The sequence below is a fragment of the Paramisgurnus dabryanus genome, chromosome 17 (assembly GCF_030506205.2).
Source record: "Paramisgurnus dabryanus chromosome 17, PD_genome_1.1, whole genome shotgun sequence".
Lineage (NCBI taxonomy): Eukaryota > Metazoa > Chordata > Actinopteri > Cypriniformes > Cobitidae > Paramisgurnus > Paramisgurnus dabryanus.
Window position 1 is genome coordinate 14,931,484 of NC_133353.1, and position 16,769 is coordinate 14,948,252.

A 16,769-nucleotide genomic window follows, 5' to 3' on the forward strand; every position below is an offset into this window, starting at 1 on the left:
AAATCGAATTAACGTTGTGAGGACAGACATTGTTGAAAGTGCTTTCCGAGCATTTAAAAGAAAGCAATTCGAGCTTTCTTTCAACCGGACGATCCGCGCTCATCTCGAGTCGAGGCACTATGGTTAAAATGGATGCCGTCATTTTCGGATTCATTTTTGATAAAACGTCACAAGTTCAATATCATCTCATATTTAAACATCAAATGTCAAGAGATACCAGAGAGCCATACGTGACATACATGCACATCCCTATTATGAATCCAAAAGCAGTAAATACTCTATATTTGGATCATCTTTCTAAATCTGATCTTTAATAATTTATTTTTTTATTCAAAATGTGGTATTTTTGGACGAATCCTACCCATATAAGAGGTGATAAATAAGTATAAATAAAGACAACATGAAAGTTTTTTTGTTGTTTAAAAGGATCTGTTCTTTCATTTGATGTATTGTAAAGAAAAGCATTTTCTGGAAGGTATTACTATTTTGTGAAAAATAAAAAAAATGCTGGCACTGGCTGGCAACTTTTTTTTAAATGCTGGCGGGGAAAGAGTTCAAATCACAGTGAGTTAATAGACAGGTGTCTATGAACTCACTAATTTAGGTATAAGGTGACACAAGTAGCTCTCGACCACTTTTATTTTTTAGAAAGTAGCTCTCCAATAAAAAAAAGGTTGGAGACCCCTGATATATGTTCAGTACTGAGATCATTAACAGTATTTATTGAGACCTGAATCCAAAATCAGGAGCAGGGTCTGCGTGAAATAATAAAAGTTATGAGAGGTGGCTTCTTAAAAGAGGATGCTAAAAAGAAAAAACAAACCAGAGCCTCAAAAATACCACCAGTTTCGTGATGAATACTAATAAGCAATAAACCTGCTCTGGGGCATCAGATATAATAACTGTCTCACTCTCATTTCGCTGTATCTCAAAATCAAATGTTGTTGACTGGTTAAGGGGTACTTGGCTTGAAAAAATCATAAAAAGGGGTACTTCAGCCAAAAAAGTTTGAGAACCACTGCTCTAAGCGAATTGAAGCGTTTTAGACCATAAAACATTTTTTGTTACATACCGGAAACATCTCCTCACTATCTGCTTGCTGCCTGTCCACTGATCAAACTGTAAAAAAACGCGATCTCTGTAGACAGCCCAGGCTTAACAAACGGCAATATCAACATACTGGCCAAACCTAGCATCACAAAACAAAACAAAGTATTCCAGCCAATAAACGACAAAAATGATTTGGGGGTGGGGGTTGGGCGCGTTCATGAAAGCACGGAAGGGAGGGGGAGGAGTTAGCTACGCTCCGTCTGTTTGAAAACAGTTTCAAACGTCAACAATAACTAACGTCTCGAAGATTCGCTTAGAGAGCCTTTAATGCTTGTATGAGGCATATAGGCCTACGCTGAGTTTTATTTATTTATGATGAGGTGCGTTCTAATTAACAATGCAATGCAAGTGAACGCGCCGTGCCGGCGCCTTCATGCACGGACCGGTAATTATATACTCTGCTATATTTGCTTTTTATTTATTAAATACATGCATTTGGTTGATGAAACATTTATTAAAATTAAGATACAATTTATAAACGAAATTCACTTTAAAGAAATGCTTTCTACAAAGCAAAACTTAATAAAGTAGTAAAAATCATGGCTGAGGATTTACAGAAACAAAACTTACTCTGCACTTTACTGTTAGCCTAAAAGACATAAATGTTAATAATTTGGAACACAACCAAAAGAGACATTGGGCCATATCTTGCACCCAGCGCATTTGACTTTGTCAGTGACGCATGTATCATTCGTATTTTGCGCCGGCGCACAGCGGGGTTTTTCCCTCCACAGATGCACGTCAGCAAACTAGGGAATGAACTTGCGCTCCCTGGGCGGTTCAGCGCAAATAGGAGGCGTGTTGCGGCGCAAACCATCTCTTATGCTATTTTGCAGTTTCAAAAAACAATTGCGCTACTAACCAAAAAAAACTAGTCTAAAGTCAGTGGCGCGTTGCGCGTGGTTCATTATGCTATTTTAAGGGCGCATGCTTGACCATAATGTATAGCGTGCACAACGCGCATACACTTTGCTTATCTAATCTACACAGATGCAACAGTTATTTTTGCAAATCATAAATTGTTACACTTAAAAATATTAATACACGAGATAAGGGGAATCATAGTGGTGAGCATTGTGGTGATAGTTTTTATTTATTCTTATGCAAATAACGATTAAAATATTTTCATAACTTTGTTGTGTGGCTGTATTACGTTTATTTTATGTAAATAATAGTTAAAATGTTTTCATAAGAAACCTTAATGTATATGAACTTGATTTGTAAGAGTACTTTGGGGTTGGACCTTGCTTGCGTTTCTTGGGTCCGATTTCAAAGCCCCCAAACCCTTTCAGCGGTGAGGGTGGACGCAGCGATGTCCTCTGCTGGCGTCAAGTCCTGAGGCAGATCCACCTCCCGTTACACGGCGTGCCTGATTTATGCTGGCAAGCGTGGGATTCCCCCGTACAAGGACGTCGGTCTCCTCAGCTGTGAACCGCTCCTGGCGTGCGCCTGGTAAATCCGTCATAATAATAGCAACCCTCCATGGAACTTGCGCCCTTGCGTTTAAAGGGAATGTTGGCTAGCGTTCTGATTGGTTTATTTGACGTTACGCCCAAACCACACCTATGAATAATGAACCTACTTCAGACCAACCCCTTATTGATTTGCGCCCGGCGCAAGAGTTATTTCTCACGCCGGGAAAATAGCAACAGCGCCCAAGATCCGCCCACAAACTCACTTGCGCGTTGCGCTTCGCACTTGCGTTTCAGATCGTTAAAATAGAGCCCTTTAATTTTAATTATTTTATTGCTGTATTTTATTTACTATTCGAATAAAGGAATTTATCAAAAAATAGCCTGTACCATTTACTTTTCGCAAACCTTGTGAGCATGCGAAACCAAAAGCAGTGACCTCGCGCCAAATGTTTTTTTATTGGTTTATAAAGTACAAACAGACCAGTTATGAAAAACTGAGTGTGAGGGATTTGTTCACTTCACACAAAAAGATGACTAACTGATGACTAACTGTAGTAGGGTTAAGTCCACTGTCTATAATAGCCTAATTTACAGATCCCTTTTTTTAACCGACAACTGACAACTTTGACCGGTTAACGTTGATACGGTCAACCATTGGTCAAACGGTCATCGGTTAACATCACTAGTGGACCCACCAGGGAATTTTTGACCCTGCTACTGAGAGATCTGATAAACTCACATTTCTTTGTTGGGCCAACATGTAAGAAGAATCTAGGGCTAGACTCTATAGGTACGCACGTTACAGAATTGCTCATAGATTACAATTTACAGAATATGTTTGACAAGGATTTGATTATATTGTTGCATGTTTTTGTGTCCTGTTCAGGTAAATTTTACTTATATGCTTAACTACTCCCTGATCTGTTGCTTTAGTTACTGTCTAGGGCTGGGACAACGTCGACGCAAAAAATACGTCGACACAAAATATGCGCGTCGATTCGTCAGACCCAAAAAGGCGGCGCCGTAGAGTAGTAGCAACGCGAGTGGCTCCAGTCCACACCGGCTTCACAGCAAGTGTGAGCAGTGCGTAAGCGGCGCATGTTTTTTCACCGCCCATGTTAACGAGCATGCACCCTGCCGCATGAGCAGCGCGAGCAGTGCAACTCATGCTCAAATTAAAGTGAAAGTGCTTTGTTTATGGGTTAAATGCTCGTGGATTGACGCGAAAGAGTGTCATTTTACCATAAAATCATGAATGTGATGCCAAGTGTGTTTTAAACAGTCATGACTGAGCAATTTAACAAAAAGCAATGAAATATGTAAAAACACACTGTTGCCAGAAGACTGCGCTTTCATTCCCTCTCTGTCCAGCAATAAATGAGTCCTCATTTATCTTAATAAACTTAAGAGAGAGAGATTTAATAGTGTATGTGCTTCTTAACCTCTTGAAAAGCACCCCCATTCTGGCCCGAAACCATGAAAATACCTACTTTCACTAAAAGGGCTGTTTTTACTAAACCATTTATAGTATAAGCATAACTGTGGTATCATTAGATAGAAGACACTTTGAGCTTTGTTTTCCATGTTTCAAAATTATTTTAAGATTAAAAAAAAAAAGTTAGAGAGGCTGAAGTACATTGTAATAAAAATTTTTTTGCATAACATCTTTTTTAACACTAAAAATCTTAATGATAAATATATGTGTGAAACCTATAAATGCAATGAGGCCAAAGCCACAAGTCTAAAGAAGTTATATTTCACGTTTGAAGTCAATAGACCCAAAAATGAGGTTCTTGCAAGAGTTTTTGTAAGACTAGTGCCTTTTCTAAGTGCCAGTCAGCCACAAAATAAAAGTCTTTTGTTTACATGCATACACGTTCGTTCTTTTTATTGTTTATCCTTATATAAGCGTATAAAATCAGGGGGGCAGGGTTTCATATTTTATTGAAGCTTCCCTGGACGCCGCCATTGCTTAGCGAACACCCATCTGCTGTTAGCATCCCATTGACTCCCATTCATTTTGGCGTCCCTTTGACAGCGAATAACTTTACATCTGAGGCGTTTAAAGACTCCATTTGTCCATTAATTATTTCTAAAGAAACACGAAAATGTATAAAAGTCTCCATTACCATGTATCTTACGTTATGTCCCAGTAGAAGCAGTTTTTGTAAAAATAGGCTAACGATTGCGTCATAACCTGCGACTTTCTGTCGCACAGTAGAGAAATTACCGTATGGACTGGGAGTGAAGCTCACAGGCAATCTTTTACTGACTATGAGGCAATCGGGTGGACGTGAAGGCATAAAGTCAAGGGAGATTATTAATCAGAATACTAACCAAAATGTGCTCCTGTTCACGCTCGCCGTCTCTGCAAGATTCAGTAGGTGATTCAGATTTCCCGTGGCACGGCTATTTAGAAGACTTACAATTGTCAGACAGGTTGCTCACGTGACATTCACGTCATTGAGCTCAATTTGAGTCTGCGCAGTTCGCTCGACACCCAGGAAGTGCGTGCTTCTAATTGACTTCACTTGTCTCCGTTGAATCCAATGGGGTCGCTGTGTCCATTTCTTTTACTGTCTATGTATAAAATGCCGTATCCACACCAGGAAATAAAGCTTCACACAAAGATCGTTGAATTCGTGTTCTAATTGGCTACACGTTCTGTCTATCAATATTTTCCATGAAGTCATTGGAGGAACGCGCGAGTCAGATGACGTCACGATATTAGACAGCGCTGTTTGGATATTATGTATTATACTCCCGCCTACTTGTACAATCAAGTTTGAGCGCTGGTTTTGAACGGGAGTGTGCTCTCATATACAAGTGTTACGATGTAAATAGTCCTTAGATTGTATATTATAATCTATTACAAGACGTGCATCTGAAATCTGATGTAAACAATGGAAAATATATCCATATTTCACGGATTATAGGCATTTGTGGACAAAAATGGTCATTGGATGTACTTTGTTGGAGAGTTTTTATGGGTTATTCACACATCTGAAACAGACTGGATTCGATTCGCGTTCCTTATACCAGCACAAAGGTAAGGAGTCAGTTTATATTATGCATGTTGTTATCTGGACTTCTGTAATAAAATACTATATTTATGATACTAGAGCAATTTAATCTCAAAACGGACACCATACACTGATGCTAAACCCTTAGACCTTTTAAACGATGTATAGTAGTGTTATTATTATTGTTGTTTGTACACAGTAGGCTATATATATATTGTTAGCAGCATTAAAAAAAACTGACGTCCTTCCGTCCGCGAGCTAGTGCGCGTCTTAAGTCTAATTGTGTTTATATCTGTCATTACATAGAACAGCACGAAAACAATGTGGATTAAACAAATCAAGTTATAAAAATTACACAGACCATCAAAAGGCACATTGAAGAGGTTTTGCTCATAAATGCATGCAAAATAAAGTAATTTGAACTTGAGATTTTTATACTGTTACTAAACTGCACAGTATGAGCTGCAAACGCTTTATTAAATGCTACCTCTGACTAAGAATGCATTATTTTGCACTTGTATAATCTTTTTTTATTTTGAAATTTCAAGAGCAATCAACATATATTGAAATTTTTACATTCAGATATGTAAATCAACATGTATAAATTGCTATTAGTTAATTAATGGGGAGATAATCGAGAATTGAATCGAATCGAAGTCGAATCGGACTGATAAAATGAATCGTTAGATTAATCGATGCATCGAAAAAAGAATCACTAGATTAATCGTTTAAAAAATAATCGTTTATCCCAGCCCTATTACTGTCCAAATGAAGCTGTATGTTATCTTCAGAACTTACACAACATTATAAAAGATGTCTACAAATTGTATTTTATATTTACAGGACTCAGCAGAGGCACCTACTGAATTATTGGTATAATATTATCTGTCTGCTTAGTTCATGGAGGACTCGGACGCCATGTTTTTTCTAATAGACTACTATGCCAGCTGATTGGAGAACCCAGCCCCCCTGTTTGACATCTTGGAGGTGGACGATGCTGACCTTAGACAACGGTTACAAAAGGCCGGTTTCAAATTCATGAAAGCATTCTTTTTTTCTGTGTTTCTATAGCATTGTGCTGCACAGTGGGAATTCTTATGATGGGATAGTACTCATTTTCATTATGATGACAAAATATGATCTGCAACAGTAAAGAAGTAACTAGTATGTTTCTGTACTGTAACTGGTTCTAAACAGCAGCTTAAGTGTGATGTAAAACAACACCTGGAAACTACCCTAATCACAAACTGGGCTAAGAAAGTTTAAAACATCATCTACACACATTTTGTACTGAGAAATTTCTAATAAAGTAATTATTTGTTCATTACAGATTCAAGAAGCAAAATCTGTGGAGGAGACACGAGAAGCTGCAAATGTGGCAGCCAATAACCTTTCACTTCTTGGGTCCCTGATAGTCATCAGAACATTAAGTGACCGTGATGACATACTGTCGTCATCCCTAAATGATTATCTAGAGGGAAGACTTGATGCACCTTTGAGGCAATAAGTGTTTTTATAGTGCCTAATGAACCAAAATGATGTCCATTTGAGATTAAATAAGGTTTGGTAACATCTAGTTTTGTTACTTAAGTAAGTGATAATGTGCATCCAACTGGTTATCACAAAATAAATACTGACAGGGTAAACTGAACCCCAACGTTACATTGAAGATGACTTGTATCACCCTGAAGGGATTTATTTGTGATATTAAGACTTCGGGCTGTGTATTATTCCACGTAGTACACATTTAGTTGCTATACAAGTAAATATGTGGCACTCATGTATATATAAAAGTTGCTAAACACCACCTCCGTCAAAAGTGAGAGTGATATTAACCAAATGTTCTCACCATGTGTTATCTATACTTATTACACGGCTCTCAGGAATGCTTGATTCTGATTGGTCAGTTGAGACATTTGCAGGTTCGTTCTTTTTCGAATAATAACCGCTCCAAAATAATAACGCATAGCCGGTACTACTTTTACGAGTAAGATCGCTCCGCGCCAATAAAGATTACTGTTTGTTTGGCGCCATCTTGTGACAAACACTGGACAACCACGACAAGACACAGAGCTTACTGAGACTGAACTTGACAAAATAGAGCATGACAGCTACGAAGCCAACACACAAAAAAATACAGAATGGGCATTAAAACTTCTCAAAGACTGGCTTAAAGAGAAAAAAATGGAGACAGACAAGTATGAAGCAGAGGATCTTAATAAGGTATTACGATCATTTTATGCATCTGTGCAAAGTTTCGCGGAAGGATAAAAATGTTAATTTAAAACAAATATACCAATAAAATGTTTCAAATTCATATTCATGTCCAGTTTTTTTTCTTTTGTGACAAGTAGCCGTGTAATAAGCGGGATAATGTAGAGTCAGCTGGTAGTTATCGTGAAATAAGCCCCTTCAGTGTGATACAAGACCCTCCGCTTCGCGTCGGGTCCTGATCACACTGTCGGGGCTTATTTCCCGATAACTACCGGCTGCCTCTACATTATCCCTTACATCAAATACTTTCGCTTCAAATCCACTGTATTCTGTTTTCTGGCCATTTATAAATACTGTTTTTTGGACATATTACATTAAAAGTATGATTACTTTTATAAGCCTACTTTTTATGAAATGAAAATCTTCTGCAAAGGGAAATGCATTTCCTAATGGCAGTAAGCAAATGGCTGTGTCACCTCGGAATAAAATCACATTTTGTGACTGGCCAATCAGAATCAAGCATTATAGAGTGCAGTATAATGTTAATATCAAACAACCATATGTTGTGTGTTTGTTGAAGTGATTATCTGCATAACCTTGTTAAGCAGGTAAATGTCTTGAATGTTGGTTTGTACACCCAGGTAGTAATGTATCAAGTCACTGATATCACTTTGTGGAATGTCTTTACTAGATTGAAGGAGGGCTTGGAAACTCTGGGAGTGTTACAGGCACTAAAAAATAACCCGTGCCTAAGTTTTTTGTTTGCTGGAGGTCCCCCTGCACCGCTAATGGCAAAACAAATAACAGACCTCTTTAAGGTCTGTTATTCCGAAAAAGGAAGCACGCGCTGGGTGGAGGAGGAGCGTGCAGTTGGCCAGTGGCGAGACTGGCTCATAGACCTTGAGGGTATGCACTCTTACCAGAAGACACATGTAGTGTTTAACACTTAATGTAAAATATAGTGATTCACATAATTTGTGGTGGTCTACTACACCATTGTCTGCAAATATACTGTACAACAAAAACAGTTTTTTCCCCCTCATATCCCTTTTAGTCCTGGGCATTATCTCACAGATATGGTCAATTTTATTTTATGAAGTTTATTTAACTAAGTTCGGGAGGAGCATGGTCATGTGATCCAACCAATCAGTGCAAAGAGGTGCCTATAAATGGCAGTCCCTCACCTCTGTCCCGTGACAGATTTTTTGCAGCATTTGGCCCCGCCCATGTGTCGTCACATCCGGTTTCGAGCGTTGTTTTGCGACGACATGCTTTCTCGGCCCGCCACTACTTACCCAGCAAGGATTAATTTCTTTCTTCCTGAAAATTTGGGGATATTAACCGACACTTTCCACTTCACACCAGGACGCCGAATCCTACTCTCGCCCCTGCCAGCGAGACCTCCGCCATTTTTTCGCCTCGGTTCCTATCCGGCCCAATCGAGCCGAATCATTAAACAGGGACTGATAAAAGCCTCGAAACGATCACTATTGAACTAAATCTTTCGCGCAGGTTTAACGCTATGACTAAATGTCTCCTTTCAGACTACTAACCATTTCCCATTGAGCCTCTCGTACTCATCTAGCAAGCAAGGCCACCGGGCCCAAATTTTGCGCCCTCCACCTTCCACCCTACTCCGCCGAGTACCGGGTTTTTTTCCTAATGCCTCTCACCACCGGTGGCAGGCGCTCGGCAGGTCCGGGCCGCGTCCTAGAGCGCCGGTTTCAATCAGTTCCCTCGCCCGCATAACAGTGGCTCCCGCTTCCATTTCACCAAATATTTCTGTTATATCCGCCAGCGTCGCAATCCGTTTTCCTCATCTGTATTTTTGTCCATAGGATGTTAACTTCAGGTGCTTCCTAGCTTGAGGCTGCCTCCGCTAGCGGCTCAAGCCCTGACGCTATTATCTCTCATTCCTCTGTTTTTAGTTCAACCTGTTCTAAATATCACCAAATATAATGGGAGATTGCCTCTGCAGACCACTATTTTTTCCCGCTATTAAGACGATCATTTACTGCCGACACCGTGCCTCTATCGTGCCCGGCGTTAAAGTGTCGGCTCGTATGTCCTACAGGACGGTGTTTTGTTCCCTAAGAAGTGCACTAACTAGCTCCATCCTTGCCGCCGACGTTAAAAGCTGTTCCTTGTTCGCGTCAGCTTACCAGGGTTCTTCAGCACCCGCAGCAGCGCGCTCCGCATGTTTCCCTCACGTTAAGGGGTTATTTATTTCAAAATCTAACTCTATATTCGTCACCTGCCAATCGATTCGTTCTTTTGTAGTCGATGGTGGAGCTATGACGCTGATTTTACCATTCAAATGATGTCTGACATTAATCATTGCTTAATTCTGTCCCAGGATCCCTGCATACTCGAAATATTTTATTCCAATCTGCCTCTGCAGATCCCGAGCTGTTTAAATCATATGCCGCACAAGGTAATCTCTTAATCTTCCTTTAAGAGTTTTTTCCTATTTTTAACCAGCCCGTAAAATAAAAACCTGCAAGTATAGACCATGGGAAAGTTGACGTTAGTCTAATACCCTGATTCGCAGCATTCATTTAACGCCCGCTGGCGTAATATAGGCTACCGCATTCAATTCCGCATCACGGTTTATTTAACTTGTGGGGAAATCAGTCGCAAAAAAGTTGGGTTTTCGGTTTTATTTAATGTAACTATGCACTTCCATATTCGCTGAAAAATCTCAATCTAACCACCCGATGCTTTTCCAGCAGATCTCCCTCACAGTTCAAAAAGTTTAAAAGATCCTGGCATTTTGGCATCGCTTAGTGCAAATCATGGGACCCATCCACCTCCTTCGGGTTTCTGGGTTTTAAGCTATATTTCGGTCATATAGCGTTGTCGTATTTAATCTCCTTAGCCAGTTTTGTTTTAAATGTAAACTCCTCTCATCTAAAATTTTGTTCTGTCCTACATGCTGCTCTGGTAGAATTGAAAACACTCAAATTTTCTAAATTTGTCAACGAAACACTGCGCCCCCTCGCTATGCTTTTACGATGGTCTTCGGAATCAAATTTAACTGCCACGCATGTGCCAGGGAGCAAAATCGTATTAATTTTTTTCCCCCATCACCGGCAGTTAGCCTGCCGGCATCAGAACTGGATGCAAGTCCATCCAGTCATCATACAAAACCGTTTTTACAAAGTCAACAGGTAAAATCTTGATACCTCGATTTATATTCGGAGACATTTACCCTATCCTCCAAAGGTATTATTCAACGGTAAATCATTTAACCATGAACTCTTTTTTCCTCTACACTGTAAAAATCAAATTGTTGGCCCAATTAATTATTTTTTAGTAACTAAGAAAATTGGTTTAACTTATATATATATATATATATATATATTTGTTTTTTTGCCCGTCCAACATTTCATTAATTGGATTTTTACAGTGTAAGGAAACCACACCTGGAACTAATTAATTTGCTCGTTTCCAACACCTGAGCATTCCCGCTGTTACCAATCACATTCGCATGTTCACATGCCAATTCAATCGTGTTTTTTCTAATTGCTCAGCACTTGCATATCAGCTCTTATTTCACGTAATTTTCTATCAGCATTTGCTGCTTGTCTAAACCTCATTATATTGTCATTAAATAACAATAGTTTTTTTTTTAAGCTCTGCTATTTGCATTACTGCACATTTCCCCCAATCAGAAACTATGCAAAGTTTTTTTTTTTCTTCTGTTTATTCGTCTTGCCCCTTCAAAGTGCTGGGTGAGCCCCATTCGACCGCAGGTGGGACCTACCCGTCTGGTGCTGTGAGCATTCCAGCTAAAGCTCCCGCAGACGCTGCGAGGGTCCTCCCTGTCAAACACTTAAATTCGATGCCCAGTTTTGCTCCAAAAAATTCACGCCTTTTAATATATGCACTCTTGTTTCGACTGCATAGGGTCTACCTCTCCGATGCCATGGGCATTTCAGGTCCGTTTCCGGATTTTTCTTTGCTGGGCATCTCATTTATTCAACAGTTAAGTCATTCAGGGTAATTAAGTGGCATTAATTTTTATAAACTAATCTTTGGCAAACCTTCATCAGCTATAAACAACTCTAAAACTCTCACCCGTCATCAAAACTATATTTAGAAATAAGCTCATTAGCCCAAACTCCATGCCGCCCATTACAATTGACTTAATGTCTAGGTGCCTTTCCGCCTTTCGGCTCAGTCACCACTCCCTCTACCACTCCATCTATACTGCCCGCACGCTGGACGCAGTGTTCATTTTGTGTTTTTTGCTTTTTTGCTTTTTCACTGTTCAGGATTTGCAGTCATCTAAAATTTCAGTCCAGTCATCTACCCTACAACTTCTGATTAAAAAGTTCCAAAACCTTGATACAATCTCGTTTTTCTTCAAACAAAGTAAGACTTTCAAATTTAAGAAGGGGCACTTTCTATTTTCAGTTTACCGAACCCCATCCAATTATATAATTCGCTACTAAATTACCTGCAGTACAGACGATCCTGGTCGAAACTTGTTTTGATCCTCTTTTCATCGACAACCGAATTTAATTGGCTACGAAATTTTGGTAAAATTTATTTTAATCCAGTCTGATATCCAAGCAATTAAATTTTCATTCAGCTAATTCATTCAGCATCAGTGCCCCAACCACTCCCGCTCCAAACGGCCACTCTAATCAACAAACTTAAGCCCTCAGTTGCCGGATGTCAGAATCATTCAAATTCTACATTAGATTCAACCACTTGCATATCAGAAAATCTTGTGTACGCCTAGTTTGTTTTGTTTGCTTCACCTGCACATTCATTAAAATGAATACATAATTATATGTATATTTATCTGCATGCGTTTATACTTGTGAGAATACACCGTATGTACAGTATTCGTATTTTTCCCTGCATTTTTTTTTTCACACACAGTTGCACTCTACCGTGCACGTCGTTGTATGTGCTCCCCGTTTGTAGGCATTGTGGGATTTTATTCCACCAATTTAAGTTTCGCCCCTTCAAATTGCTGGTCGAGCCTCATCACTCATAATTTTCTTACCTTTATATTTTCATGTTGAATTTGCAACAGGACCTACCCATTCAATGCTGTGAGCATCTCCGCCAAAAGCTCCCTTTGGATGCTGCGAGGGTCCTCCTGGTCGGACACCAAATTTTTGCCTTTTTAATCCTATTCTAGAGCCTTCCTGTTTGACTGCAGGCGGGACCTACCCGTTCGATGCTGTGAGTATCTCCGTTAAAGCTCCCTTCGGATGCTGCAAGGGTTCTCCCGGTCGAACACCAAAATTGTTGCTTTTTAAACCTTATATAAGCATTTCCTTTTTAATACAGGTGGGACCTACCCATCCGATGCAGCGAGCATCTTCGCTCAAGCTCCCTTCGGATGCAGCGAGGGTCCTCCCGGTTGGACGCTTAATTTTGCTTATTTAAAAAATGTATCGTAAAGCATTCCCATTTGACTGCTGGCAGGAACTTCCCGTCTGATGCTCTGAGCACCTCAGCCAAAGCCCCCGTCAGATGCTGCAAGGGTCTTCCCGGTCAAACGCCTAATTCGAATTTTGCTTGTCTCGCTTATTAAATTTCTCACCGTCCTCACCAGCATTTCCCCTCTGCATGTGGAGACGTCTCGTTCGATGCTGCTAGCATCTCAACCAAAGCTCTCGTTGGACACTGCAGCGGCCTTCCAGTGAATTGGCCTTAACTCGTTTAATTCCGCACCTTGTTCTAGTTCGCAAATGCGCTCCCCTTTTGACTGCTGGCGGGGCTTTCCCGTCCGATGCTGCGAGCATCTCAGACAATGCCCCCGTCGGATGCTGCGAGAGCCCTCCCAGTCAAACCACTAGTTTCCCCACCGCTTTCTATAGGTCTTTACGCTTACACTTTTTGGGGATGTTTTTTCTGGCTGCTGTCTGTCATTTATGTGGCATTTTTGGGGAGTACTCTGGGTTCGGGCTAAAATTCCGAGCTCGGAGCCCTCTCCTCGGACAGTACGCCAAATATGCTTTATCTCGTTCCCTATCGATTACATGTTAATGCGAACTCGTGAAATGAAGTTTATTTAACTAAGTTCGGGAGGAGCATGGTCATGTGATCCAACCAATCAGTGCAAAGAGGTGCCTATAAATGGCAGTCCCTCACCTCTGTCCCGTGACAGATTTTTTGCAGCATCCCTCCTCCACCCCATCACCTCACTCTCATCTAGATTCATTCATCACAGTTAAAGAGAGGGGAGTACTCTGGGTTCGGGCTAAAATTCCGAGCTCGGAGCCCTCTCCTCGGACAGCACGCCAAATATGCTTTATCTCATTCCCTATCGATTACATGTTAATGCGAACTCGTGAAATGTACAAAAACATGGGGTGGTTTCCTGGACAAGGATTAGATTAGTCCTAGACTAAAAAAATGTAGGGGCTATCCAAACTGAAAACATCTTAAAATACATCAGTGCCCTTTGTTTTGTGTTAAAATGCACACAAGTAATGTAAGGAAGGATACTATGCTTCATAATTAAACTAAGGCCTAGTCCTGACTCCAGGCATAAACTAATCCCTGTCCAAGAAACCACAAAATGTATAGAATTATGTAAATACTTATTTTGTAACACTGATACAGACAGTGGCATCTTGTGGCAAATTATTTATTTTATTTAGGTCCTCACCAGCTATTTTTAAAGCAGTTTTGAGGTCGCTCAACCAAGCCAAGAATATGCATCAAACCATGCAAAGGATTAAAGAGAATGTTTTGTTTATCTACAAATATTTTTGGAAAGGCTATTTTCATACAAATGTTTATGGCAATATAAACACTTGGTTTTATGACAAAACATAAAAACAATCTAGCTATTAAGCAGATAAAAGGTTTTCAACTTGACAAAGAAAATTATTAAGGACTTAAAGGAATAGTCTACTCATTTTCAATATTAAAATATGTTATTACCTTAACTAAGAAGAGTTGATACATCCCTCTATCATCTTAAGGCTCGTACAGACTACATGACTTTAAAACGTTGGTCCGAACTGTGCGGTTCACACTACATGACTTGCTTCTGTGAAATCAGGAGTGTTCACGTTGTTGAGCAGTTCACAACACACGACATAACGTGAATGCCCCACAACAGGAGGTAACGCACTACACGAGTTGAGAACAACTCTATCACCCGACGATTCTATCTTGGCCGCAAACCACGTTTTGTCACGAAAAATCGCGCGATAAAACAAACCGGAAATGACGCGAAACAACACGCGCACCAGTAAACCCACAGAAGAAGAAACAAGAAGACGCACAAAACTTTTGTTTGTATATATAGACTTCAGACAGAAATTAGTGCTGCAAACCGTTTGCGCGATGCAAAGCCGCAAAAGAAAAAAAATGAAGAGATGTGTATGTGGAGAGGTGGATTAGCACTACACGCGGACAGCAGGGATTTAAGAGTTGGAGGTAAGTACAGCTTGTTTATATAGGAAATATAGCTGCATGCTTATGTTTGGCTATGATCACATTTAAAATATCAACGTGTTGTCTACTGTGTTTAAAAGCTGTGTTTCTTGATTTAATTATTGTTCAAATAGAATAGGACATTCTTCGCAAAGCATGACTTGGAGAGCGTTTGTCTTTGACCCTGCGATTCTATGCAACAGGTTTGTGTGATTTCATTTCAAACGAATATGAACTGAATGTTGTCATTACGTTTTTTCTGTCTGGGTATGTTTTTGAACTTTTTGGTGTCATGCAGGTGACACGTTCAAGTCCCTCAGGTTCAAGTCCAGGATGGGGGACCAGCACCATCCCACAAATAGTTTTGGATACCTGTTCTGTACCAGGTTATAAAGGACGATTTCTTGAAGGTAGGGTTTTTACAAACTATCTATCTATCTATCTATCTATCTATCTATCTATCTATCTATCTATCTATCTATCTATATCACTTCATTTAAAAAAAAGAACACCCATAACATTGTGGACATCAGCCGTTGACTGTCTTTGATAAAAGTATTTTAGTAAAAACTATTATTAGAAACAGGGGTATAGTTCCGAAAAGCACAAGTAATTTTTATTTTTATGTCTATACATACCTGTATACATTAATTTCATAATTTTATCTGAGCTTACACTATGTGTATATTAAAGTATTTTGTGTATAAACATGAATTATGTTAACACAGCAATAAATATAAAATTACTTCCAAACCTTATATTGTAATATTTGTTATTCTACATGTGGTTTAGTCCCTAGTTTATCTTTATACTTATTTATATGGATTAAGTAAGAAGGGGTCTCATTTATTAAGCATGCGTATACACAAAACAGTTCTGGAAACATGCGTACACCAGTTACCACACAAAGGTTGTGATCTTTAAAAAAAAAACTTAATGGGAGAATAGGCTTGCATGGTGGGATCAGAAGATAATTAATGTACGCACACTTGCAGAAAGGGAACATTGCTTTGTCTATATTTTTTGGCGTATGCCATTTTTGGCTTTTTGCATACGTAGACTTTTAGTAAGGATCCTACACACAGTTTTATAAATGAGACCCAAGGTGTTTGACTCACAAAAGCATGGCTATCCAATTTTGTTCTACATATAACTATGCAAATAAATCCATTGTAAACTGTAGTCTTGAATATATAATAATTTAATCACTGACATTTGGTGTGTCCTAATGTTTTAGACACCATCAACGGAAGGAGAGTGGCATACAATAGCCATGGACTGTGAAAGGAAGTGGCAGTTTCCACATTTCTTTGGGGTACTTGCTACCACTCCAGCTGTAGTAGACTGCTGACCACAACATGGTTGATGGGCAATGGAAGAATCGTGGGATGGGTGCTTTTCAACCGATGAACACCACCTCACATCGCAATTGTATGGCAACAGCAAAAGTGCAACGCACTCTGATGCGGGACTACTTTGTCTCACCAGCGGGTAGTGTTTATTGGAAAGTTCAACACATTTTAAAAGGAACTGATGTAGAGTTATCCCTGCAAACAGTAGATTAAAGCCATGTGATGATAAGCTCTGGGCATTT

At 39.7% G+C, this 16,769-nt stretch overlaps 1 long non-coding RNA gene across 1 annotated transcript; it reads left to right on the plus strand.

Moving 5' to 3' along the window:
* Positions 1-14,718: 14,718 nt before the first annotated feature.
* LOC135727406 (uncharacterized) lies at positions 14,719-16,550 on the plus strand. Its single transcript, XR_012335315.1, has 4 exons — positions 14,719-15,178; positions 15,310-15,378; positions 15,474-15,585; positions 16,413-16,550. It is a non-coding gene; the product is annotated as an uncharacterized lncRNA (long non-coding RNA).
* The last annotated feature ends 219 nt before the right edge of the window (positions 16,551-16,769 follow it).